This window comes from Enoplosus armatus, chromosome 13 (genome assembly GCF_043641665.1).
Source record: "Enoplosus armatus isolate fEnoArm2 chromosome 13, fEnoArm2.hap1, whole genome shotgun sequence".
NCBI lineage: Eukaryota > Metazoa > Chordata > Actinopteri > Centrarchiformes > Enoplosidae > Enoplosus > Enoplosus armatus.
In genome coordinates, this window is record NC_092192.1 from 6208962 (window position 1) to 6233575 (window position 24614).

General features: G+C 40.5%; 3 non-coding genes across 3 annotated transcripts; 1 reads left to right on the top strand and 2 right to left on the bottom strand.

Moving 5' to 3' along the window:
• The first annotated feature begins 7689 nt into the window (after positions 1 to 7689).
• trnav-uac (transfer RNA valine (anticodon UAC)) lies at positions 7690 to 7762 on the top strand. Its single transcript has one exon. It is a non-coding gene; the product is annotated as a tRNA-Val (tRNA).
• A 1431-nt stretch (positions 7763 to 9193) lies between these two features.
• On the bottom strand, positions 9194 to 9266 carry trnav-uac (transfer RNA valine (anticodon UAC)). The gene has a single exon. It is a non-coding gene; the product is annotated as a tRNA-Val (tRNA).
• A 280-nt stretch (positions 9267 to 9546) lies between these two features.
• trnav-uac (transfer RNA valine (anticodon UAC)) lies at positions 9547 to 9619 on the bottom strand. The gene has a single exon. It is a non-coding gene; the product is annotated as a tRNA-Val (tRNA).
• Between the last annotated feature and the right edge of the window lie 14995 nt (positions 9620 to 24614).

Consider the following 24614-nt stretch of genomic DNA (forward strand, 5'->3'; position numbering starts at 1 on the left):
ACTTCCACAGGCTTCCCTCCGACAGATGCAGGCTATATGTGCATCAAACAAAATCACGGAGAAAACGCCAAATGACACGGGATCTGTCGCGAGAATCTTACCATTCCGGTGTCGGCCACCGCAAACATGACCCTCAACCTGTTCATTTTGGCGTTTAAATGTGCCAATTTCCAATTTTTTGAAAGCGGATGAGGAGAGTCCCAGCGGCAATACTACTAGGCCTGGATCCTGTGAAACGTACTCACTCACTCCCCCCCTTCCACCTCCCACCTCCCTCCTCCCTCCTCCTCTCTACATGCGCTAAAGCCTGGTCCAGCGGCCCCTGGAATAGAAATTCAGGCGTGTTGTGCTCCTCCAGCGACACTCCCCCTTGTTGCTTTGTGATAACTACAACTTTATAATTCGCCGTCTGTGGATTTCTGCTCTGTTGAATGGCTGTTTCCTGCCTGCAGACTCTGCCTGCCCCCTTCAAAGTCAGTCTCTCTCTGCTGTGCGCACTGCCAGTCGTCACCACTGCCTCCCTCCCCAGCCGGTCCACAGCATGGAGCACAGAAGGGGCCGTAAATCTCCCATCAAGGAAAACAAAAAGCAAAAAAAAAAAAAAAATCTGAGCTGACAGCCTCCAAAAGACGCACCGGACGACCACACGACACCTCCAAAAATCGCCCCGCCCCTCTCCTTAATTACAAGCATCAATTATTAACCTAAACCAGGCTGCCATCACCAATGACATGTCACATGCCAAACTTGTGCCAACAACTGGCATCTTCTCCACCAACACCACCCCCCGACACGCACTTGGGCAGCACACACATGCGCCTGGAGGATGAGACGTTAAAAAATAAAATAAACAAATGAAGTAAATAAAAAAAAATGTCCACCAACACCACGTCTGAGAAGCAGTGAAATGGTGCAGCAAAGGCTACCCGGAAAAACAGATGGGTTTCCTTTCCTGAGACGAGTTGCTGTGTAGTCTCTGGCTGCACACCCGGTCCCTTCAAAATGGAGTCCTCCAGCTTTAGAGGAGGAAAAAAAAAAAACAGGCCACAAAGTGTTAATATATGCTCGATATAAAGTTCACCCAGCCACGGAGAAACTGAGCCTCAAAGCGCACCTCTCCTGTGCTCTGGAGGGGTTTCTGGAGGCTGCTTGAGTCTTGAATCACCCACAGCCACGACAGGAACATTTTCTTTACATGTTCTGCCTCCCAAAGTCACTGTCTTATGAGCGTTTACTGCCACGACAAGGAGGCACAGTTATCCTCTGTTGGTGTGTGTGTGTGTGTGAGTGTGAGTGTTTGTGTGCCAAACGCACGTCTAAGAGCAAAACCCCCCCACAACATTTAATGACACTTGAAGCGTCGATTGTGCTGCTTTTTGTGCATATGAAGGGGAAACACACGGTCAGCTTTTCTTTTTTTTTTTTTTCAGAAACGAAGGGGTGAAAGCTGGAAAACAACTGCAGCTCTCGGCCGGAGAGAGCTGAGCTGAGCTGGGAAACACAGCGAGATTTCTGCTTTGGTGGGTTTGATTTTATGGGTCCAGATCTGGAGATTTGAAGACGATATGTCAGAGAGGACATGGAGGGCGGGCAAGGGTGGGTGGGGGGGTAGTTTCAGGTGTAAAAATACCCCCACCACCACACACACACACACACACACACATAGCCTGACTCCTGTCACCGGGAGGCGATATGGGAAACGGCGTTCATGATCGCCACGGCCGCCAGCCAGCAAACCCTCCTCTGCTGTGGGAAACACTGGAGGGATTTAACAACGAAGTGAGACACGGGCTCGATGAGGTCACTGTTCAGCCCACAGGAAAAGACGGGTCTCTGCAGGACTGCTCATGTGAATATTTTTTTTTTCTGCCACCACATACATGCGGCTTCCCGGTGAATATCAGCGCCTCACTTCCCCCGGTGTTTCCTTTTATTTATTATTTACTCAGTTGAGATGGAAACACGGAGGGTTTGAGGCGCGTTTTTGCTTCACAGAGGGGGGATTTTTGGTGAGAAAGAAAGCGAGAGAGGGAGAGACCTGTGATAGAGACAGACCGGAGAGGGAGAGACAGGCAGAGAGGACAGGGCCTGCTGCTGCGGGGTTTGTGCGGCGCAGAACAGCGCCGCGCACCGGCAGCGCTGCGCACTTCGCTGTGAGCCGCCGTCATTATTACCATTAACGTGGTTTCACTCTCATTTAGCCGTGAGCCGGTGAGTCAGCGTGAAGTTTCCACTTCCCGGACTTTGCGCATCTGCATCAAACCGGGTCTTGATTTGACAAAGCATGCAGGCTGCTTTATGAGTCTGACCCGCTAAAAGACAAATGCTTATAAAGTCCCCTTAGACAAAGGTGGCACCACAGGCAAACAAAAAGACACTTAACTCGTTAATAAATGATTAATGCACCTGTTAGTCTCATTAGTAACATCATAGTGATACAATAAGACATGCAAACACACCACAAAGTGAGTCTGACAGAGTCTAAAATGTTATAAAATACACTCAATTACCAGTTTATTAGGCACGCCAAGTTTAACCTAATGCAGTCTGATACAACGGTCCTGCAATAAATCTTCCCTTCATGAAGGTTATAATGTCCAGTTTTTGTTGAGAGGTGCAGATTCAACTGTATGATCATTTTGGAAGCTGCAGTTTGTTGTACTGTTGAATTGTATTGCATTATACTGAGAGATGTTTCTAATATTTTGTCCATCCCATTTATATGAATCAGAGTTGACTAAATATTGGAAACAGTATAATTCAACAGCCTCCAAAATGATCATAAATTAACCCAAAACCTCTCTAAAACAGTTTTAAAAAAACACTATAACCGTCATGAAAGTCGTATTTATTGCAGGACTGTTGTGTTAGACTGCATTATGTTGTTTCTTCTTGTCCATTATTACTTAATGTTGTAATTTTAGGTACTTTATACATTACTGGATAATTTAATATTAAAGTACTGCATCATATCTTATAAAAGCATCATGTTTTTGATGTAAAATCTTAATCTGAAAAGTAATTATTAAGTGTCAGTTAAATGTAGTGGAGTAAAAAGTACAAAATGTCTCTCTGAAATGTACTGGAGTAGAAGTATACTGCTGTACAAAAATACTGCACCTGTGATTTGCCCTTGTGTGTCTCTCAGGTGTGTGTCAGAGGGTGGCCAACAGAAGACCCAGCCCAGATGTTATCCCTGAATCCTGAGTTTTTATTGGCTGAGGGCCATGTCAGAGGCGGGACCATCAGGCAGAACAGCACAGAGGTGGAAAGTAACTAAGTACATTTAAGTTTTTTTAAGGTATTTGTTGTTGAGTGTTTCTATCTTATGCTACTTTATACTTCTATACCACTGCATTTCAGAGGGAAATAAAATTTTTACTTCACTGCATTTATTTGACAAGTTGTTAGTTACGTCTCAGATTAAGATTTAACATTTTAAAATAACATAAGATTATAAAAATACAGTGCATTCTTTAAAATTAATCCAGTGGCTTGTGACTTACAAAACAGCCCCTTGAGGGTCACATTTCAGACGTCTACTAGTTTGTCAGTTTGTCTATTAGTGTTCACCAAAGAGGGATTTCCCCTCTAACCTCTCAGGTGGTTTTATTCAAACAAGTGTTTAGGGACCGAAAAGGTCAAATTATTCATTATTTCACAAAAAACTAAGATAACTAGAGAAAAGTCCAATCTGTATAGCCAATTTACTTCTTTCTTACCCCATTAAAAGAGAACGCCAGAAGAATCAAAGATATCGTCTTTTTTATTCCACACATTCTTCTTCCTTGTCAAAACCGGGCGCCTACATTACCCACAATGCAACTCAACCACCAACAGTTCAGATGAAGATTCAGGTGTGTTATGCTAGCAGCGGCTACTGTAGTCTCGAGCTGCTGGCCTCAAGCAGAGATGAGGAGCGGACCACAGAGGTCTGATGAGCTCACTTCTTTCTAACTCTACACCTCCAGATTTCTTTCATTTTCAAACTTGTAGTCTTCACCCTCAACTGATGCCGCCTCAAGTGACATCACTGTTCGGTAAACCGTGACTAAACTCTCTCTATATATCAATCTCAGAGGCCATTCTTCTGTTGAGTGAGTACTAAAAGTTTCGAGTCCCGCTGTAGGGATAGGAAAGTCCTACCTCAGCTGGTTCTCGCTGCCATTCTTGACTTTCAGCTTGTAAAATGTGACGCACATGCAAAATAACACACAAGTGATGAGTGATTTATGTTACTAACGCTACACACAGTCACACATGACTCAGCTGAAAGAAACAGTGGTTTATGTTCTGGTAATATACAACTGAGAGAGCTCACACAGTCATCACAGCTCAAGCCCAGGAAAGACCTTTTGATTAGATGGTTTGTAGTCCTACTTTTGCCTTTCACATATATATATATGACTCTGCGCAGTCTTTTGAAAAGAGTAGCCCAAAGAACAGACTTTGAACCTGTGACATGTAGGCTATTATATGGCTTCAGGGCCAGATACTTTGAGTGCCTAATGAGGGAAACTGGATTCCTGAAACACTGCTGGAAACTATAATCTAAGCTTTTCTCACTCTGTTACCTGTCAGCATGTAGCTAACAGATTAGCATGTAGCTAACAGGTAACAGAGTGAAAAAAAGATGTGTCATACTTCACCAAACAAATCGGCGCTTTGCTTTTTGCTTGCAAAACTTATTTTGTACTAATCTGTTTTTCATCTGTACGCTGAATATGAAGCTACAGCTAACAGACAGTTAGCTTAGCCTAGCATAAAGACTGGAAACAGGGGGGAACAGCTAGCCTGGCTCGGTCCAAAAGTTAAAAAAAGCTTAACAATACCTCTAAAGCTCATATTGACACGTTGTATGTTATTTGTTTAACTGAAGTCTAAAAATGACAGGAAGTCACTGCTCCGGGCCAAGATATAGTTCAGAACTTAAACCCTGTAACCTTTTTTACTTTTGGACAGAACCAGGCCAGCTGTTCCCCCCTGTTTCCAGTCTTTATGCCAGGCTAAGCTAACTGGCTAAGCTAACTTGTAAAACTACAACTTTTCCATTTTGTCTTTTGTACCAAGATGCAACGTGTTAATTAGTAAGCTTTATTGTTTTTTTCTTCTTTTTTTAATTGAACAGAGCCAGGCTACCTCTCTCCCCCGTTTCCAGTCTTTATGCTAAGCTAAGCTAACTGGCTGCTGGCGATAGCTTCATACTTAGCTTACATACATGAGAGCGTTACCAGTTTTCTCATCTAACTCATGAAAACCAATAAGTGTATTTCCCAAAATGTCAAACTATTCATTTAAAATCACTAGTGCCATCCATTCAGAAAAAAAAGGAAAGAAAATGAATCATTAATCATCATCAATCATGAATCATGTTTGCCAGCTGTCCATCCTGTTAATGGAGAAGAGACGACAGCCATGTTGTCTGCTTTTAACTGAGACCTGCAATCATAATTTCAAGATAAGATGACTCGTGATATAATGTACCAACATGCAGCTTGTCGACAGGTTGTGTTTGTGTACAGATACCAAACAAAGACTCCCTCCTTTGCTTCCTCTCTCCAGCAAGATTGAGAACAAGGCTTCATTCTTCCTTCAGAGGCTGGAGAGGAACAGACAGCCGAGGGATAGAGAGCGGAGGGAGGGAGGGAGGCATCCTGGCAGTTTCCTGGTAGAAGACAGGCTGTTCCAGGCGCCTGCAGCCTCCCTCCTCCCCTCTCTGACATTATTCATGAGGCTGGCAGCTCATTGGCTCAGGTATGTCATGAGAGGAGGCCCTCCTCTGCTCTTTTAGCTTTTTAGGAAGGTTGAGGAGAGGATATACAGGTCAAATTAATTTTCACATTGGTTTATATAAAATCTTGCCCTTTTTCTTAGTTCACAGATTGATATTTGTAAATATGACTTCCATTATGTGAAACCCACAGGTCTATCTTGGTCCGGTTTGCTCGTCTTAATATATATTTCTCTCCTGGGGCTCAATAAAGTTTTATCTTTATATTTTAGTACTTGATATGTCACAAATGTATGTGTCTTTCCACCCAGGGAGTCATTGGTTTCCACATATTATTTATTTATTTATTTAAAATCCTGCTTAAGAACATTATATTTGTTCAACAATTTGTAGAAAAGCCACATAAAAGTCACATCAGGACCATTGTTCCTTTAAAGGAATTCTGGCAATTACGCTTATTTGCTTTGTACCTTGTCTGTACGGTTAACTTGACTTAACATAAAGACTGGAAACACGGGGATACAGCTAGCCTGGCTCTGTCCAAAGATAACAAAATACGCCTACCAGCACCTCTAAAGCTCACTAAGTAACACCTCTTTTGTTTAATTTGTACAAAAAACAGTCTGGTCTTTCAGTCTTTATGCTAAGCTAAGTTAGCCGACTGCTGGTGGTAGCTTCATAATTACCGTACAAACATGAGAGTGGTGTCGATCTTCTCATCTAACTCTCGCGAGAAAGCGAATAAGTGTGTTTCCCAAAATGTTGAATTTTTCCTTTAATGTTTACATATCAAAGTGCTTACATCTGCTCCACTACATTTGTCTGACAGCTGAAGTTAATAGTTGTTTTACAGTTTTCACGTAAAAAAGGTGTGAAAGCTTATAAAAGAAAATGCATTATTAAAGATTAAACCAACCTTTTATTTATGTAGCAGACCTTTGTTTACAACAATAAACTACTTACACATTGACGCATCAGTAAACAATAATTTGATATATAATAATAAGCTGATAATACTTTTACATTGCTTTGTTACTGCTTTTACGCCCTCCTGCAGAATAACAGACGTCTTCATATTAAATCTGTCTGTCTGTAAAGACGTGTCATGTCCACTAGAGGGCAGCACGGCACCTACTATGAGATGGAGGCTTGAGACGCGTCAGTGTGTAATAATAATGAGTCCACAACCTTTTTACGTGCAAAATGTACTATATCTATTATATATGATGTTTATGATAAATATTCCTGCTGCATTAATGTGTGTGTCATTTTACTGCTGTAGATATTTAAGGTTGAGCTCATTTTAACTACTTTATATACTGTTGGGTAGTTTAATCTACAGGAATGCAACAGATCATTATATGTTTGTAGCGTCGCTGTCCTGTGAAAACATTGTATCTCTCAAAAGTCAACTTTTCAATGTTTTCAGCTTTTAGACGATGCATTTGGGGGTTAAATAGTTTATTTAGCTTAAGTAGTGGGAGGAACCAATAAAGGAACGCCTTCAGGTTATCAGAAAAATTCATATTTGTAAATGAAAATTTGTAATCTGGAAAGTAACTGAAGCTGTCAGACAAATTTAGTGTAGAAAGTACAATATTTGCCTCTGAGATGTAGAAGTACAAAGTTGCATGAAATGGAAATACTCAAGTAAAGTACAAGTACCTACAGACAGTACAGTACAGTTTTTGTGTTTTGTTGGTTTCATAGTGTAGTGGTCATCACGTCTGCCTTACACGCAGAAAGTCCTGGGTGTAGAGCAGTTACATGGTGTTCCTTTAGCTCGTTCAGTGCTTGTATGTTTAACTACGGTTGTACCTTGAATAAGTGACATGTTCCCGTCCTCTTGTGGAAAAATAAACTTCATTCATTCCTCTCAACAAAGGGACATTTATAAAATGTAACTGGAGGTTATAGAGGTTGGAGACGTGACGACATAACTCTTTTTTGTTATACAGGGTTCCATAGTGTAGTGGTTATCACGTCTGCTTTACATGCAGAAGGTCCTGGGTTCAACCCCCAGTGGAACCAATGATTTAATTACTTTAACTAGTACTTGAGTGACACTATCCTTGTGAAAAGTGTATGGAGGACAAAATGTGACTTTGACAATTCCAAATAAGCAGACTTTGCTGTCAAATAAAGCACAATGCCAAAGAAAATGTATATGAATTGAAGGAACACTTATGTTCATGTTCTCCAGAGCATCCTGATGTCATCTAGTACCATCATCTGATCAAAAAGCTAGTGACATTCAGGCTCGGCTGCACTTTGTATTAGAGGTAAAATGTTAGCATGCTAACATGCTAAATTGAGATGGTGACCATGGCAAACATTATACCTGTTAAACACCAGTATGTTAGCGTTGGCATGGTGGGGAATGTTAGCATGCTGATGTTAGCATTTAGCTCAAAGCTGAAGCTATTTTACTCAGACGAGCAGTTCTGATGAAGCATACTGGCGCCTTTCGTATTGTTTGGACAGTTTGACAGTGAAGATACAGACAGCAATCATGGGGAGAAAGACAGAGGGATGACATAAAGCAAAGGTCCCCTGATGGAAACAAATCGGATATAAAACGCATATACGATATGCGTCTCAACCACCGGGCCAACCACAAGGTCCACCAACTTTGACCCTAAAACAGACTGTTTGTCTTATTGGTGTTTGATTTTTGTTTTCTTATTGTAAAGTTATCCTCACTTTACTAAAATGTGGTCACTGCCAAGGTCTAAAACTGAACTCACACACACACACACACACACACACACACACACACAGTGAAAGCTCCTGGATTAGATATGTGGGAGGAAGCGTTCACACCACACAGTGATGAAGTTTTAGTCGACTGTCTGTCACACGAGAGAGAGTCCCAGAGGCCCTCGCTCGCCTCCTCTCCCGGAACTGTGTGTGTTTATGTGTGTGTGTATATATGTGTGTGTGTGTGTGTGTCTTCCTGTTGTTTTAGATTCCACTTCACTCCCCCACTGCTGCCAATCCACGACCTCTGACCCCTGCTGAACCCAGCTGTCAGCTGTCCTGGCCTGCATGGAACAACTCTCTCTCTCTCTATCAGCTTTTTTCTTCTTGTCTCAGTTTCAGTCCTCTCCTCCTCTTCTGTTACACTCGAGTTACTTCTCTTGTTTGGAGCGATGTGAAGCAGTCAAGATTGTAAGGGTGTAATTCACACTTGAGATGGGGATGCGGGGACATGTCCTCCTCACTTTTCAAAATCCTATTTCAGTCCCCCTCACTTTTATAGTTTCAGGTAGTGGTGGAAAGTAACTAAGTACATTTAGTTCAGTATCGTTTAGAGTTATGTGTACTTTACTTGAGTCAAAAATGCTAAAAACACAACTTATTTATGTACAGATAGATGCAACTGCACATTTGAGTTGTCAAAGTGATTTTCTGTCCTCCATATAAGTTTCATCAGAAACATGTACTTTTGGTTTAAGTCTTTGGTTCCACTGGGGATTGAACCCAGGACCTTCTGCGTGTAAAGCAGACGTGATAACCACTACACTATGGAACCTCCTCTCTCTGTCAATCACACCTGGCAATAAATCGAGGTACCTGTATTTTATTTTTAATGTCACTAGCTTTTTGATCAGATGATGGTGTTAGATGACATTAGGATGTTCTGGAGAACATGAACATAAGTGTTCCTTTAATTCATATACAATTTCTTTGGCATTGTGCTTTATTTGACAGCAAAGGCTGCTTATTTGGAATTGTCAAAGTCACATTTTGTCCTCCATACACTTTTCACAAGGATAGTGTCACTCAAGTACTAGTTAAAGTAGTTAAATCAATGGTTCTACTGGGGGTTGAACCCAGGACCTTCTGCGTGTAAAGCAGATGTGATAACCACTACACTATGGAACCCCTTTGCTCTGACAATGACACCAGGCCACAAATTGAGGTACCCGTACTTTATTTTTAAAAAAGTATTTCCATTTTATGCCACTTTTTACTCCACCACATTTATTTGAAAGTTATTTGCAGATTACGATTAACATATGATCTTATAAAATGTGGTCCGACACTGTTGACGATTAAACCAGTGGTTCCCAAAAGCAGTGTCTGGTTGGGGCTCTTGTTGGGGATCGTGTTTCAGATGTCTTTGAGTTGTTAGCAGCTCCACCACAAACCTCTCACATGGTTTAATATAAAAAAAAAAAACTGTGGGATTCCAAAAGAGGTCAAATCATCCAACATGTCACAGAAAAAAAACAAACATTAGAGAAATGTGCAGAAAGTATCAGAACTTTACTTTTTTCTCTTTTCCTCTCCCATTAATCGTCTCGCGACCCCTCAGATTTATCTTGTTACCCTTACCCCACTAAACTAGCTAACTGTATATAAAGAAATTAAAACTAGCTCCATGTCACTATTAACATTATCCAATAATGACATATATAATAATATATCAGCCACAAGGGAACACTTTTCATAAAGAGTCTTTTACTTAAGCAGCTGGTTTCAGGTTGATTTTCTTACTAAAGTCTCTCTGAATGCTGTTATTTTAAAATGTTGATAAACTCATCTGAGTCATCTTCAGTTATTACAATGCACTGAGCCGGTTTATTTTGCCCTGGCTTTTGTCTCTCAGGTTACAAACAGGACACCTTATCTTATTGGTGAAGGTTGTTGTGGCCGTAACCTGAAGGGAAAATCTGAAGACAATCCTCAGGGCTGAAAAAGGCACTGATAACTTTGTTTTGTTTTGTTTTGTTTTTTTAATCACCACTTCATATTCTCCTAAAAGGATCATCAGTCAGAGACCAAAGAACAGAGCTCTTTTTAGTGCAAATACATTTTTACAAAATGTAAACAAAAAACAGTAACACAAAGGAAATGATCCCTGTTTATTGTCTTCAGGTTGTAACTATTTCAACATGTACCTGCATTGTTTTGTAACTTATATGTGTGGCTGATATAATTACTACAATTACAACTTTTTAGAAAACGTTTCACCAGCCAAAATCAACAAATCAATGGAAATCTACCAGGATATAAATAAGTCTTCCTGCCTGTTACTATTTTTCTCGCACTATAATTTCCTCGAGGACGAAACGAGGACACGCCACCAGAGGAAACACATTTTTAGGGGTTACAAGCAGCCAGAAATGTCAGCACCTGGACTTGAGTCACTGCTGGTCAACAACAACAACAGATGCTGAATCTTAATCTTATCACCACGGAGACGGACATCAGCCCTTAAAAGGTCGTCACCTTGCGCGTCCGTCAAATGATCCATGGCGACGGTTCACAGGCTCTCTGAGAACCACGTGGAGCTGCTCTCTGCTGTCCAACAGGACGCATCAGGCTGGCAGTGGACGCACAAGTCAGAGGCAAAAGTAAGCAGCACATTTGTGTTGTTCACTGCAATTCAACAACATGTCACGTGATTGGCGTGGATGTCATTTAACTAAAACAACTTGCAGGAGGTTGCAAACATACCAAACTTGGTTTAGTTTGACGCAAGTTTGTTCTTTTCTGGACCCAAAATTACAAACAACTTCACCACAAGAAACAAGAGTGAACAATAAATACAAACAAATGAGAATAAATAAACCAAAATACACAAAACAATGTAACTCAATAATGAGAGATGCTACACAGATCTAAATATAAACAGGGTTAAAGGTAAAATTGTAATTTCTTTATTTATTTAGCCTTAATTAATACATTAAAAGCACAATGACTTGCATGAAATGAACTATAAGTTGTGATCACATCAGAAAATACATTTAATTCCAATATGTTATGTATTTTTAATGTGTTGTCATGTTTTAAATAACATGATAATAATACATGTATTAGAAACTATATTTTATTAAGACATTTAAGTCTCTTTAGATTAATGAACGTTTTTGAAACAAGTAATAAACAGATTAAATCAAAACATTTCATTCATCTAAACGTGTTTTGGGATGAAGTCAATCCGTCTTGTAGCAGCAGCTCTTCTCCACACAGGGGAGGTAACAGCTTCTCTTTAGGAAGAACCAAACACACAACAGGGTGGCTTTTCTCTCCAACGTATCTGTACAATTTTCAATCTAAGAAAAAAAAACTTGTCATATGTTTTGTCCTTTTTTTTTTTAAAGTATCTTTTTCATATATTCTCAAGAGGAATATGAGGATAAAGTGACTCCAAGTCAAAAACAGGAAACATCAGGAGCAGCCGATGACTCACAGAGATGTTTTGAAATCTTACACTAAATATCCTCTCTACTCTCATCAAAACTCATTACCTCTCCTCATATACATAATCCTCATTAATCCTACTTGTGCTCATGAACAACGTGTGAAAAAAAGAGAAAAAAACAGTCTTTGAAATGAGAGTCCAGCTTTGGCGCCTCCAGACAAAAATATCTCAGGATACCATTAAAAAATGTCAAATTCAATTATGCCTTTCTCTCTTTTGGTCTTATTAGACATCACACACACACACACACACACACACACACACACTTATGTAAAAACTGAATGAAAGGAAGAGGAAGTCCTGAGGGCTTTGAAAGCATGATTGGGAGAAAGCTCTTGTGCTGGTGAGAAAGGAGAAGGTGAATAACAGGCCCCTGTAGCCGGCAGCCAGCACAAAGTGGAGTGGAGAGCTCCATTCTCCCTGCCAGAGAGGGAGACCCCTCACGGGGGGTGGGTGAGGGCCCAGAGGGCCCTCGGCAGCCCGGGACCCTTGCTTAATGAGAAATTCCTGGGGATTTAGAGGGGCGCAGAGGTCTTCATTTTCTCACTGCGCCCACGGGCCCCCGGTAGCCGGGTGGTGAGGGTTCTCTTTCAGCCCTGAAACGTCCCCAGAGGAAGGGAGAGTCCCCCCCATTCAACAAGAGCAGGGGCCCGCCTGCCTGCTGGATTATGTATATGAGATGTGGGTTGTAGGATCACAACCTGCCACCTTCTGCACACTGCAAAAAATGTCAAGTCATTTAAAGCTGCACCTGCCTTCACAAAGTGGGGCTTCAGCAGGGCGGAGCGTCCCATTTAATTAAGATGCTGCACATTCACACCGATGAGCGTTGAGCAGCGAGAAAATGTCTCCACAGAGACAATAGAGACAACTACAGAGACAAACGCAAGGCATATGCCAACATTCAAAATCATGAAAATACGTTAACAACTTTTTAAAATTGGAATGAAGCTTTTTCAGGTTTGTTGTCACTTAAAACATTTGACTGTCATCGTCAGCAGCTCTGAATATACTTATACATACAGCACAGAGAGCTAATGTATAAATACACATCTAAACAAACAACAGAGATAACAAACACAAACAAATAATACTTGAACACAAGATGAAAATACAGCAGCTTTTCTTTCATTTTAAAGGTTAATGCACATCACGCAAAAACACATTTTAACAACAACAACAAAAGTATAAACGTTCCTCACAACAACTTCTCTTTCTCCATTTCTGCATGCTGCTGGGTTGTTGGTCCACTTTGTGTCAGCTGACAATCAAAGTGATGATGATGATGTAATATTAACTAACAAAAACACTGATTTCATAGATTTTGCTTGATGAAAACATTTTTTTGTGTTTTTTTTTATAATGTTTTGTTCCAGTCCAGATTATGTGCTGCAGCTTCATCAACCATAAACACACCTCCTGGGAGACTGGGCTGGTATTTGTTTTCAATTAACATTTCAGGTATCGTATCATCCGTCCTGTCTCGTGATGTGGACACAAAACTGGACTCACCAACATTAGACCGTCTTCTCTCATCTCTGGTTTTAGGCATCACAGGTTAATGATGCAGAGGCAGAAAATTCAGTGTTGAGAACAACACGTTAACAACAAGTTAACATCTAAGAAGCCAGTTATTTGCTAGAAGAAGTGAGAGCGAGAAGTTCACTTAGCTAAAATCGGAAATCAAGATACAACCTCTTGTTTCAACAAAATTCAAAACAATCTGCACTTGAAGGCAGGTGACAGTGTACAGATATATATATTGCAACTTTGTGCAGCGTACGTTTTGAGATGGGAAAGTCAACAGAAAAGCCGAGCGAAGATGATGAGGACTTGCAACAAGCTAATGCTAGCCCCAATGCTACACACACCCCTGGAGATAGCGGGATCCCCCTGACCCTGGCTGACATGGAGAAGCTATTTCTGGGCATGGATGAGAGGATCATCTCCAAACCTCCGGAAAAACTCTCTGTCAAGGGTCCACCTGTGCTGCTCTAACCAGAGAAAACGAAGACGGAGGATTTGGAAAATAGATCGAAGGAAACTTATCAAAACTCATTTTTGCTTCCAGTCTGCTCTCCTCTGGCTGCGGGGGAGTGGAGGCAGATCTTACCCTTGCGGGAGTTAATTCTCTAAGTGTCTAATTAGAAGAATGAGCTGGGCGTTGAGGGGCCGCTGGGATCCAGCTGCCCCTGTCAGAGCCTCCCAGCACCAGGCCTTTGGACCTGCTCTGGCCTCGGGGGCCCCCGGCTGAGACGCTCTTACAGCCGGCCCCTCGGCTGAGCTTCAGAGCTGGAGGGCCGGGGCGTCGGACATTGTGTTGAGAGATCTCTTGCTGAGGATCGACTCAGCTACCGACACAAACAAACGGCGGTTGGCTGTTTGAGACGACTTCACAGGTAGAGAGACGGCGTCCTCTCTCCGGGACTCGACTCCTCAGGAAGCCAGTATTCATGACGGAGCAGCTCGGAGGAAAGCTTCCCCCGTTTACGTCTGCATTCACATCTTTGGTGTTTCACTGACAGCCACGTCCAAGGTGACTAACAGAGGGTTTCAGCCTGGACTGACCTCTGCCGAGACAAAACGTGGAGTAGATTTCTGTGTGCAAGAGATTTAACTTTTAGTAATAAGCAGTTAGTAGAAGAAATGCAATGGGAAAAGCCACCAGTGCTCAGATAATATATGTAAAACTGCTTTTATCTTCCAGGTTCTAGTATCTGTTACTTCCTCACATGGTAGAATTAGTCAGGGAACATTAACAGCACCAGCTTTTTGTTTTAGTTGGACTTTTGGTTTCTTTATTAGAGGAATTCTTTATTAATTCTACTACTAATAATAATAATAATTCCAGTGTGTCACGATGTATGTCTTATTTTTGTAGCGTTAGCCATCTTTTTTTTTATCATGAACAAGAGATAAATTTCTCTTCTGTGGCAGTAAATTCAACACATGGGCATGCTGATAACTGTCCTATATTCAGAGCTATTTCAGGGCAGATGAACAGTAACGTAACTGCTTCCACTGGGGAGAAACAGAAAGCCCGACAGTAGCTGCTCAGGCCGGTCAGCTCTCATACTGAGAGAGAAGGTACATTTGATGGTACACTTACTATTTAATGATATTGTACTCTTCTGGAGACATCACAGAACAGATGTATGATGGGTGAGGAAACAAGAGCAGTCAGACAATCAGACAGGCTGTAAACAAACTTCCAGGTCAGTTGTTATCCAAACATCCATCACAGTTTACAGGCCGACTTCCTGATTCAACTTTGACCTGCGGGACACCGTTTTTTTTTTTCTGTGCAATCTGGTCGTCTTTTTGACTGATCCATAAATCATTGATAGATGATTTATTGATGATTAATGATGAACCATAAAAACCTTCTTCTAGCTTCTATATTTCAAGACAATAACAGTACAGTATCTTTATGGGCGATGATGTCTTGTCAGATTAACTTTGAGAAATATTATCAACAAAAACTATGATACTATTAATATAAAACTTTATTGATCCCTGGGGGGGAAATTCACAAGCTACCCAGCAGTATATAATGTAATTATGATGAACATCAACATTTATAATCCCATAATATAATATACATTATTCTGAAAGGGGCCATTCTGCATAAGGAGTAGTAAAAGTACTTCTTCCACTTCTGTTTGAGACACACACACACACACACACACACACACACACTGCTTGGCTTTGAGTTGTGTTGGTCAGTACCATTTCAGAGCCAAACAACCCTCCTTTCAAAACCCAAAGCACAGCCGGAGGCTTTGGCAGAAAAAATGATCTCCAGTCGAGCGCTCAGCGTGAGCAGCGGACTCTCTGTGGACACGACCGCAGAATAGCTTGGGATCATTATGCATCTATTCTGGTGAAAGAAAACTCGGCTTTCACTTAACTGTTAAGTACAGAAATGGCTGCACTTCACCTTCATCTCACCACTGTTTGGATTCAACCGTATGAGAGGATTTAGAAAATGTAGTTTTATTTTCCAACAGATTTATAAAATGTGTTTGGAGTTGAGTTGAGTCGTCATACAATTTAAAGTTCCAATTTCATGACACAAAACACTAAAAATCTCAGGCTTGTTTTGACACAACAAGCTCAAGGTTTACTCGAAAACTGTCACAAATGTATTATTAGTTGTACAAAATGTGCATGTGATGTTCAAAAACTGCAAATGATACACATTTTACCATATTTTAGTTTTGGTATATAATCCAACAGTAATAAATGACACCAACACCGGACCAAAACAAACACTTGTCTTACGTGGTTTTCTACCCATGGATACTGGGTACAGGTTCATTTTGACACAGAGATTTTTAGCATGAAGTTTGTCATTTCAACAATGTTTACTCTTTTTTAATCAGGACTACTTTTGTCAGGGGAGAAGATGGAAATTAAAATAAAGTCAATTCCCAGTTCCACAACTTTGTGGTGCAGCTACATCTGTTGTCGATCCCCTGAACGAGGTTCAACTGGAGCAGAAACGTGATAAGAAGCGATGTAAAATTAAAATATATTAATGGTGTTTTATGTGAAGCTAAAAAGCTAATTTCTGTTCAAACAAAAACACTTAACAACCGTTTTAAAAAGGGGAATTAAAAGAGAAATAACATGACAAGAATTTGGTCGAGTCTCATTAAAATGTGTGCATCACTGTCAAACTCTGGGTGTCTGAATGTAAATCGCTAGGTTTTATTTCTGTTCTGTGGACACAGTGACCATCACACACAAGCTTTAGATCTGCATCCCTCTGAGCACACCACTTGGAGATCCTCGAGGACCAAATCCAGAACACACAAGAGAAAAAAGTCCTGCTTTCTCCCTCCGGCTAAAAATTAAACATCCGAGAGCTGCTTGTTCACTATTTTAGCACAAGTGTAAAGAAGTCGTCTTTGCAGGAGAAAATGTCCAGCTAATTGGTTTGTTAAGACGAGAGAGGGTGCGAGGGGAGAGACAGGGAGAGAAATTTCCCCCTTTCTTTCAGTCCAGACAGGTTAAATGTGCAGTTAGGCCCGGACAATGGAGCCGTCCTTTCACATGCAAAGATGAGGTATATGGAGCGAGCCTGGTTTTGTGGCCGGTGTTCAGACTTCAATTGAGAGGCAGCAAAGCGTAACGGTATCCCCTCCCCTCCCAATCCTCCCACTTTCCCTCCTTTCCTCATCTCCTCCCCTCCTTGCTTCCTTCCTTCTTTCTCCTCCACCTTTTTCCCCTCCATCCTTCCACCGCTCCGTCCATTTCAGCCCAGTAACCCAAAGAGTTATGTTCACATGCACCTCATGATTTAGCAAGGTAAAGAGAGAGAGTGAAGGTGTAAAGGTGGTGCGTCCTGTCATCGTCCTGCATTTGCTTTCTTATTAACATTAACCATGACCTTTCCTTAACCTTTAGCTGTCATTCACAGATTTCTAGCAGCAGAAATTTCCATCCAAATGAAGAGCAAAATTAATAGAATTTCTGGAAAAGTGGCAAAAGAAATGACGAAGGAATGGGCGTTTCCATTATTATTATTTCCATATTATTGTTTTATAGTGTTATGTGAACATTAGAAGTCAGATGCCATTAAATCATTGCAGAAGAAGAAGATGAGGTTGTTAAAATTGTTCCAGTCAAACCTCAAACTGTCTTCTCATTGATCCACATATCTGATGTTTTCATCTGCTGCTGTTTGTTTGTGGAACAGAAACCTCACTGCTGTTGAAGTCCCATGCTTCATATAAGTCATCCACCTCAGCCAGGCCTAAAAACTCTTTCTGCGATCTTTCAACATTTTGTTTTTGGGCATTTCCACAAAAAGGTGGATGGAAACGTACTTATAGAACAGCATTTGCAGAATCTGCCGATAAAAACATTCAAACATATCCTGCGAAAGTCTTCATATTCAACCTTGGTGTGTGGCAGAAGCTAAATAAAGTGGGCTTCCCTTCATTTTATCTGCAGATAAGTGTTTATTCTGCAACCTATACTTATATAGTGAGGTAAATCAGAGACAAAAAACATTTTGTCAATGAATGAAGATATGATTTTATGAAGCCCTAATTGATTCAGTTTGAACTAGAGCTGCTACAGTCCATCTCAAACAGCAGTCAACAGAGAGACAGTAGTAAGACAGGGAGGGGTTGTGGAAAGAAAGAAAAGAGGGAGAAAGTTTGGGGGGGGGCAGAGGGTATATTGGGTGGTGTTGGGGGTTTGTCATACAAAGACTGAAGCCGTGAAATGGTGCTTGTAAAAGCCCGGCGCTGGTCAACTCATTGAGTTGTCAATCTGCCCGGCAGGTCCCCTGTATGATGAGACCTGTCAGAGAGCCACAGAGAGAGACCAGGAGGGGTGGGATGACCTAATGCTAAATCACCTCCCTCCCTTTTCTCCTCCGAGGGGTTTGAGTGACACCCCCACCGGTCCACAATATGACCCCCGTGGCGCCATGGCAGCAGACGGGCCGGACCAATCAGGACAGTGGACACAGGCTAGCTGGTCAGCGGGGGAAGACTAAACAGTGGAAGACACTCGAGAAATACAGGTGGTAGAGAAAATAATATCAACAGCTCATAGAAAATAACCTTTCTGAAGTAACAATGTGTGCTACACCATACCAGGTTGATTACCAACTAATACCATCCGTCAGTTGTACAAGGGGTCTCGTAATGTTGAGGTTTCAAAGTAACATGAGTCAACTGAGGCCAAATCATCTCGTCAAAAACAGAAAAATGACTGAATATGTCAAGAGGACTCTACATGTCACAACTTTCCCTAAAGTCTGTAATGCAGCAGACAAAAGTCTTTGTTGTTGTAATCATGATTTACGGCCAGGAAGAAATATTAACCCTCAATTTTATGCAATCTCTAGTTTGTTTTATTTTATTTTATTCTATTCATCTTTTGCATGTTCTGGTCCCATGTTGGATTGAATATGTGTCTTTTGTTTTGTGAACATAAGTGTCTCAAGTGTATGTTGTTTATAAGAAAATCAGATCAACATCTGGAAAGTCTGGAAAAAACAGAAGATTATCTAAGATTAATTGCAAAAAAACAGACATAAACATGCAGAGGGTTGACAAGACATTTCCTCTTTAACCTGTAAGGGGTCCTCTAATGTTTTGTTAGGCTCTCGTTAATCGCCACCATGAATAGCCACAGTCAATTATCCTGTAAAATTTGTGTTCATATCTCAATCAATGATCAATATGAAACTGTATTAAATCCAAGAAACTGTGGAGGGTACACACAAGACAAAACTAATGACATAAAGAAGATAAGTTATGTTAAATCAAGAGAACGGATTATTAATGTAATTAGTTTATTTTCCCCTCCATGACACTCGGCGTCTGTAGTGCTCATGATCATTGGCGAGGGTTGAAACCTTCAGGCTCAGACAGTCTGGCCCTCACTTATGGACAAGACCCAGATACTTTAGCTCCTTCACCAGGAGCAGTAACTCAGTACCACGGCTTTAGCTTCACAATCCACAGTGTGCACTGGAGGTCATGATCCAATGAAGCAAACAGAGCTGCATCATCAGCAAAAAGGCAGAGACGCACTCTTCATCATGATCACCAAACCTGAGTTTGTCACAAAGGAAATCAATGTGAAGGCAAAGAGGGAAAGAGTTCCTACAGAACAGGACAGTGTGAACATAAACAAACCAAATACAAAATGCTACGTTAATGTTTCCAGAAAAAAAATTAACAGATTGCATCCTCCAGAAAATCAGGAAATGTTTTGGTCGTAGTCATTCGCCTAATTTGCAGTTTTTCAGACGGCGAGGGGGCAGGTGGTGACACAAACAGCTTCACCCACTGGCCTTTAGTTCTCTGTCACCTCCTTCCACCTATCACACCATCTCTTTGTCTGTCTCTGTCTCCCAGAGTTCAGCTCTGGACCAGACGTATTGTCCTCTTTGATGACTTGACGTCTCTGTCTGTCACTGAGATGCAGACACAAAGGCATACCAACACACCCCAGTCACAGTCTGGCATACTGACAGATCTTCTTTCAAAGGTTACATGTCAATCTGACTTGACAACCATGATAAAGACTTTTAGATTCATTCTCACTCAGAGTACAAACAGGAATTCAGTGCCAGATGAATGTTGTGAATTTTGTTTATTTTGAGCCCAGCACATGGGTTTATAAGACACAGAATATGCTGTTGCTGAACATAACAAAATACTAGCATTAAACAAAGGATTGAATAAACAAAGTAAATAAGGTCATCATTATTCTCACTTACATTAATTAATGTCCACAACCTTGGCATTTAGGAAGATCCTTCTGCTCTATAAAACATACGATCTGATATAAATGCAGAACAAAACAATCCATTAAACCCTCAAACTGATCCATGAAATATTATCCACATCAAATACGATCATAAGAGAGAAACTTACATCAGCTGTGTTTTTGTTCAACTCTCAGCCATGAGGTGCAGGGAAAAGACTGACAGGCCTAAAGGGAAGTTTTTATAGCTTCCTAGGAGCGTCTCAGAGTCTAGTTGGATGTGGTGCAGACAAATATGTTTTTCTTATTGTCACTTGGATGTTTGAGCTTCACTGTGCAGAATGATGTATGTGCACGGCATCAAAGTCTTTGAGTTAAAGACATAGTACATATAACTAAAATAATTTTTAATCTAAGTATTGTTTAGTACTTTTTTATATGTCTTAAAACATGTCTGGATCTTTAAAAATTGTATTACAAAGAACTTTGTCTCCTCTCCCAGACCAACAAAATACAATCATAAAAGAGGTTTCTGTGTTTTGTAATTATCCAACTAGAAGTCAGCAGAGATGAAAGACATTTTACTGAAAAGTATAGCCTTTAATCATCTTATAAAATGCAATTAAATATAAATTAGACTTTTTGTTTTGCATTTTTTACTTGTTAAAGTGTTAACAGTGAAAATATTGGTTGAGAGAAAGGGGCCAGGGGGACAACATGCAATAAAGGTCAATGTTTAAATTTCAACCGGGAACGTTGCTGTGACATGTCAGGCGTCTTAGGCCATAAGGATACAGTCTGAAGGTTTCTATAGAGCTTCAAATGCACAACAAGCGTAGCAAGACTATACCCATTTTGTTCCTGTTTTAGTTGGACATTAATCTTCTGTATGTGTCACTGAACCGTCTGCCTGATGTCTGGTTGCATGTAAATACCATATAATTTGTTTAAAATGTAAAATTCAGTCTTTACATTTGGGATTCAAAGTAGAGAGCTGCTGGAAGGAGAGAGAGAGGGAAGAAGGATTTGCATGGGGCAGAGTAGTTTGTACTGTACAACATTATGACATAAAAAACAAGTGACTTCCACAGACGGTTCTCATTGTATTAATTTTGGTGATTTGGGTTAAAGAAAAAAACAGAAGAACAGAAATCTAAATTTACTACAAGACAGAAGTTCCCTGCTCCACAATTTCTATGGAAACTGCGATGTGGTTAAGGTTAGAGAAAGCTTGTTGTGGTCACAGCGAATAAACTATGACTATGGTGTGGTTAAAGCTGCTATAATAATTTTTTCAAATTAAAAATAGACAGAAGACTACATGTAACGTGAAAGATATGATTTGAGACTGACAAACCCACAGCAAATTACTCCCCTCAGCTCTACAGAACATTTCAGCATCTTTCAACTCATTGTTTTGGTTTTTTGAGAGAGCGAAAAAGTTCTACTAAACAAGCTGTACACTATCTGCTCAGCACCAAACGACAACAGTCACATCAATTTAAAGGTGATAACAAGCAGCCCCCAATTAGCTACAAATGGGCTATTGCGGGTTTAAGGTGAGGGTATGGTTAAGGTTAGGCATCCAAAACTTTCTTATGGAAAAATGAATGGGTGCCAAACTTGTACATAAAGGGCACCAACCACACATACATTTGTTTAACGGATATTATAAGGGTACGCTACTTCCTGCACTGGTACTGAATGTCGGAAATACGGGGCTGGCAGCAATGAACACACACTTTTAAAACTTTGCAAGAGCTAATTGTTTGGCATGTTTTATCTGAATGTTCATGTTTTTTTAATCATGACTAATGGTCTAAATCTTAAAATGCAGTCCTTGTGCGGTCGTTTGAATTTTGTCTCTGATAAGTTAATGATCCATTCCTGATGCCAATCACGCCGTAAACCCAGTTTTTTTTTTTTAATAAGCTCTTCCTTCTTTTGAATTAAAAGAGGTGACTAACTATTCTTCAGTCTTGGCGTAATCAAACTGTGGGAGGACATTTCAGGAATACTTTAAAATTAAAAAGGTCTAGTAAAGTTTTTATGGTGAATCAAAAACCTTGTGGCATGTGTTTTTACAAGCTTTGCTCTGCTTTTGTTAGACTTCTGTGTCACACACTTTTAGTAAAACTCCCCAAACACACAGATGTGCACGCAATCCAGTTGTCACGTTTAATTTAATCTCATCATCTTCATGTCAACACGTTGTACCTTAGAAATCCTTATCTTCTTTATTAGTCTTGATTGAAACAATCTGCACGGATTAAATAAAGTGATAACAGTGTTTCACTTGAGAATATTCTCTTCCTATGAGAACAACGGCAGGTACAACATTTGTTGGAGGTTGCCACACGTGACAGTTGCTAAACACTGCTCCCCTTTGTTGCCTGTCAAGCTTTCCATTCTCGTTTATGCAGTTTACAATGATCAATTGTGGTATTTAACGCAACTAAATTCTAACCAACAAACAGACAAAAACAGGCTTGTCATTGCTAGCCAGTGGCCACTGTACCTAGCAGGATTTATCACCTAGCTAGTAAGCAAATTAAGCTAACATTAGCTCCATGAGTTGGTTAAATACCGGTTAACTTTTTATGTTTCCAGCTAACTCATTTTAAAAGGAGAATCTTAAGATGGGTCTTAAATATTCACTTGATGGCTATATGATAATGCTAAATGACTCAGGCCAAAGCTAAGCTAAGTTCAGGCATAAAGTCAGCATCATTAGCAGTTGATAATCCGTGTAGAAAACACATTAAACAGCATTGTTCTTGTATTACAGTGTAGAGCTAGTTACTCCTAGTATTATAAGTATTAGGAAGAGGACTAACTGATGTGTTTGGTTAACGTTATCTTTGGTAATGAGTTTGGCTGTAGTTGCTGGAGCTTAACTTCCCCAAATCTAATAAAGAGTAAGACAGAGTTGCTAATGTTAGCCTAAACCCTGATAGCAGCAGGAGCTTCCACACAGTGGGGAAATACAACACTGTTGATGGGCTAGTCGTAAAGTGTATTTTTTAAACGTAAACTCCACAAACTAAAATAGTTAAATAGCTAATGATGTCCATCTTGACCTTAACACACTTTTACTACTGTAGCTAAAGAAGCTAGTTAACTGGTCATGCTAACGCATGTAGCGTGAGGGCAGATAAACACACTGTTAAGTCCACTATTTACACTTTTGCACTTGTTCATGTGGTTTTTGGTTCTGGAAGGGCAAGAAAATCACCAAAAAACAACTTTTTAAACTTTAAATGCATAGTATCGCTCTTACTACAGCACCATTGCTTTGGCATATGGAAAAATCCAAAGCTTATAGTTACAGCTGCTTAGCTATGACTGGACAATGGCTGTTTGTGGAAGTTTTTTTTTAGCAAACATTAAATGTAGTTTACTCCTCTACAGCATCATTTCTTCAACACAAAACCAAACAAGACTCCAGGAGAGACTGGCCACATATAAAATGCAAGTCTTTCAGTAACAGATTCCAGTGACAGGTTGGTGACGTCTGAACATCAGAAGTGACAACAACAGCTTGTACCACAACATGTGGAACGACTTCGTTTGTGACTAACTGAAAAACTTTCTTGTTCCTGGAGTTAAAAATGGGGAGTCTATATTTTAGGACCGTCAGAGGTGGGCGGTTTGTCCCGGCTTGGCTTGGCACGGCTCGGCTCTGCTCGGGAGGCCCTCTGGGACTGGCCTTGTTTGTTTGGACAGCAGGCAGTAATGTGGCGAGCTGCAGCCCAGGAGACTGACCAGGAATGTGGCTGAAGGTCTCATCTGGCCTCATCAAAAGACGACGTGAGCCTCTCTGCTGTCTCCTCTCTCTAAAAAAAACCCAAAACCATCAACACTGAGATTACTGCTGGACCTGCCAGACCTCACAGCACCATACTGTTTCAAGTAAACTCACTGCCACAATAAAAGGCTAAAGAAAGGAGATTTAGATGAAATACAAATACAAATGATTGACCTATTTAGTACCATTTTGTCACGCCATCAACAACATGTAGTTCGTCAATTACACCTTTACATGCATCTGTTTTGAATCTTATCCTAGTTTTAATTTTATTCAGGATGTACAGAATATAATAAACCTGGTTATTCATATCCCTGTATGATTCTAATATCATTTAAGTTTCTGATTGTCCCATACTTCTCAAACAATCTATTTTCATGAACTGACTTTCATGTCTGGGTGTCCTGGCCACATTTTATGATTCAATATTTATTCAAGTTCTATTTTTATTACTTTTTTCCTACATTATGCAACTTATAATGCAATAGGACTGCATTACAATGAGTGGAGCAGTTTAGATATGTTCAAAAACACAGGAAAAACAACAAACATGAAAACACAACATGCCTCGCAGCTTTCCTTAGATGGTTTCTTCATGATATTCTGTATAGTGTCCTGTATGT